General features: G+C 37.7%; 1 non-coding gene across 1 annotated transcript; it reads left to right on the top strand.

Annotated features, from left to right (window-relative positions):
* The first annotated feature begins 1,217 nt into the window (after positions 1-1,217).
* LOC131169665 (small nucleolar RNA R71) lies at positions 1,218-1,324 on the top strand. The gene has a single exon (XR_009140562.1). It is a non-coding gene; the product is annotated as a small nucleolar RNA R71 (small nucleolar RNA).
* Positions 1,325-3,890: the final 2,566 nt, after the last annotated feature.

Below are 3,890 nucleotides of genomic sequence, written 5' to 3'. Positions count from 1 at the left end.
ACTTTAGAGGCAGTTTGTTTTGCAGTATGGCACTGCATTCCTCTGTTAGAGCAATAGTCTCATAGTTTTGCAGCTTTCTTTTCTTTAACAGAATTTCCTTAAGGAATTTGGTGTAGGATGGCATCTGAGAGAGTGTTTTAGTGAATGGAATGTTGATATAGAGTTTCTGTAAAACTTCTAAAAACTTCCCTAACTGCTTGTCCAATTTGGCTTTCTGGAATATCTGAGGAAAAGTTAGGGGAGGCTGATATGGCTCTGATAGCTTCTTTTTATTCCTTGTTTCCTCCTCCTGATCCTTCTTGGCTTCTTCCTCTTTCTTCTCTCCTTGGCTTTCAGATTTTTCAGAGGTTTCCTCTGTTGGCTTTTCCTCTGGTTGTTATAGAGTTCTTCCACTTCTCAATGTAACTGCCTTACAATGCTCCTTTAGGTTTATTTTTGGTTGACTAGGTAGTTTACCAGCAACTTTGCTTAAAGAGGTTGCTTGCTGAGCAATTTGATTTTCAAGCATCTTGTTGTGGGTGACAAGTTGGTCCATTCTGGAAGCTAGCTGTTTGATCATTTCATTTTGCTATTGCTGGGCTACTAGGAAGCTTTCCATCATGGATTCCATAGTCGACCTTGATTCAGGCTATTGGCTCAGAGGGAGTGGCAGTGGCTGTGTAGGGTTTTATCCCTTATTCTGAAATCCTGGGGGTGCTAGTGGTCTGTACCCTTGCTGTTTGTTCATTAGCTGATTCTGAGAATTTAACCATGAGAAATTTGGATGGTTCCTACATCCAGGGTTGTATGTATTTGAATATGGATTGTGGGGCTGTCTCTGGTTAAAGTTCCCTCCATTATTCACATAGTTCATCTGTTCTGTGGGGAGTTCATTAAAGCTATTATACTTTGAACCCATGTATCCTCCTCCATAGCTATCATCATGTTGATTGTTCATCCCTATAGCATTGGTTTGCATTTTATCAAGCCTCTTTGTGAGCTGCTTAAATTGATCATTTATCACGCTTAGGGCATCCACTTCTAGGATCCCTACTGTTCTCCTTGTATTTCCCCTTTCATTTGACCACTCGTAATTATGATATGCGACCCTTTCTAGAAGTTCAAGTGCTTGATCCACTGTTTTCTCCATTAGGTCACCTTCTACCACTAAATCTACTGTACTCCTTGTAGAGGGCAGTAGCCCATTATAGAAGTTTTGAACTAGGAGCCAATCTTCTATGCCATGGTGTGGACATTCTCTCTGTAGGTCCTTATATCTCTCCCATGCATCATAGATTGATTCACCTTCCCTTTGCATAAAGGTGTTGAGTTCAATTCTCAACTTTGCAGTCTTTGCAGGTGGAAAGTATCTTGCTAGAAAAGCTTGTGAGAGGTCTTCCCAAGTGGTGAATGTTCTAGCTGGTTGAGAAAGTAATCATTTCCTTGCTCTTTCTCGAAGGGAGAATGGAAATGCTCTGAGTCTTATGGCTTGATTAGAGACCTCATTCATCTTGAATGTGTCACAAAGGGCAAGAAAGCACTAGAGGTGGTAGTGCGGATCTTCTATTGGTGAAACCCCAAACTGGGTCTGTTGGATCATCTGGAGCCATGCTAGTTTTAATTCAAAATTATTGGCATCCACTGTGGGTCTTGTAACACTAGGTTGGAATCCTTCCATTGAGGGAGCTCCATAGTCCTTCAAGAGTCTCGGCCTATTGTTGTTATTGTTAGCCATATTTGGAATTTTTGAATTTCTTTGACCTTGTCCTTCACATTTCCTCTCCCTCCTGATAGTTCTTAGAGTTCTGTCTATCTCTGGATCCAAATCAAAAACTTTTTCCTTTGGTCTTGTTCTGGTCATGTACCAAACCAATAACCTGAGAAAGAATAAGAAAATAAAACAATTTTAAAAAAATTAAACAATAAATGAAAGTGCCTTAATCAGCTAAATTACTTATTGCCTAACATTACTAAAATTAAAATTCCCTGGCAACGGTGCCAAAAACTTGTTTGCTGGTTTTACAACCCCGCAAGTGCACAGATCGCTAATAAGTAATAAAGTAGTGAGTAGAGTATCATCTCATGAGGAATTTAATTAGTAAATACCAAACTACACAATGATTTTAGCTGTCTAGGCTATCGAATATAGATGGAGAATAAGTTAAACCTAGTTTGGATGTTAAAAGTAAATTTTGAATTAAACTATTTATAAAAGCAATTCCAGAATTAAGATTTCACACTACAATCTTATTGTGGATTTTAATCTTGTTTATTCATCATATTGAGAATAGTTACTCTGATGAAAATTAATCCTAAGATATCCTGAGTCCTCTCTCAAGGCACTAAAGGTGTATTTTAATTAACCTAAACCCTACTTTTGTGGTGATTAAATTAATTAAAACCCTTTAAGATCTATGATTAATTTTGGAACTCCATAAAGGTCATCAACCCATCCCTAGGTCAGATTTCCTAGGTTTAAGATCTCAATTTTCTAATATTAATCTTCACCTTTCAGTCCCTCAATTAATATCTACAATTAATACAAAGTGGGTATCAACACATAGCATGCATTAAGATCACAAGAAATAAAATCAAAGAACTAGACTCAAATCCAATAAATAAAACTCAATATTTATCCATAATAACAACTGTAAGTGCTACTCTCCTAACTCCAGAGTAAAGGAATTACTCACTCATGGTGAGTTTAACAAACATAGAGAAAATAAAATAAAAGAACGTAAAGAGTCCACTTAGAGAAATAGAACAAAAGAACTAAAGAGGAATGACTGCAATTTTGATCTTTGTCAAACTTTGGTTGAGGATTTCCCTTCTGTGCTGATGTTCTACTCTTCAAGACGGCTACAGAGAATGCAACTATGAAAAAGTGAAAACCCTTCTGAAAACTCCAAAAAGCTTTGCAAAAAGGTTGAACTAAAAAGAACTCTTTCAGTTGTCATTTTCTGCTTCTATTTATAATAGCTGGTGTAGGGTTAGGACTTTAGAATCCCAAAAGCATTAGAAGTCTGTTTGGAGTGTGTAAACAAGAGTTGAAATTCAGATCAGGAAGCTGGCTGCCACATGATGCATGGCCCGTGTGTCACTACACGGCTCAGGGGCTGTGTAAATTACTAGAGCTGAATGGTTGCGTTTTGCATTGGCACAGGAGTTTACATGGGTCTGCGCTAGTTACATGGGTCTGGTTACACGACCCATGTACTTCTATTCATAGAAAATTCTTCAAGCCAGGCCCGACAGAGACTTACACGGGTCTCCATAGCTTACACGGATTATGGTACATGACCCGTGTACTTTTGTTTCTTCCTTGGCTCTTTGGCTTTCTTCTGGTAGTAGGTTACACGGGTTTGTGGCTTTGCTTACACGACCCGTGTAATATGTATCAGTAGCATTTCTCAGTCCTTTGGCCTTTCTAAGTTTCCTTCCGCACTCTTATGCCCTACGACTTCACCCAAACACCTGAAATGATGAAGAAAACTAAAGGAGCAGAAGCATGTAAATTATTAGATTAAAGCATTAAATTTTAAAAAATTTCTTTTAATATATATTAGGATCTATGTTTGCCAATTAAGATTTTTGAATTAACAAATTAATTCAATTGAACCTTAGTTTGAAAGAAGAATATGTGCACTAACCTTTTGATGCATTAGTGATGTAATTACCACCTTTAGGATGCACCTAGGACCCCAAATGTTGTCCCTCTAGCTTGTCCACATGAAGATCACTAATGAGTAGCCCCCAATCTTGCTTCTCAAGCCTTGCCAACTAATTATAAATTGGGTTTTTGCCTTTAGAGAGGTTATAGATGTGTATAGGACACTAGAAACAATTCCTAGCAATTTTAATTCAAAGAAATTTGGGCAATTCTCTTTGAATTGATGAGAAAAGATGAAGAG

This window comes from Hevea brasiliensis, chromosome 1, assembly GCF_030052815.1.
Source record: "Hevea brasiliensis isolate MT/VB/25A 57/8 chromosome 1, ASM3005281v1, whole genome shotgun sequence".
NCBI lineage: Eukaryota > Viridiplantae > Streptophyta > Magnoliopsida > Malpighiales > Euphorbiaceae > Hevea > Hevea brasiliensis.
This window is presented reverse-complemented; position numbering and strand designations above follow the sequence as displayed.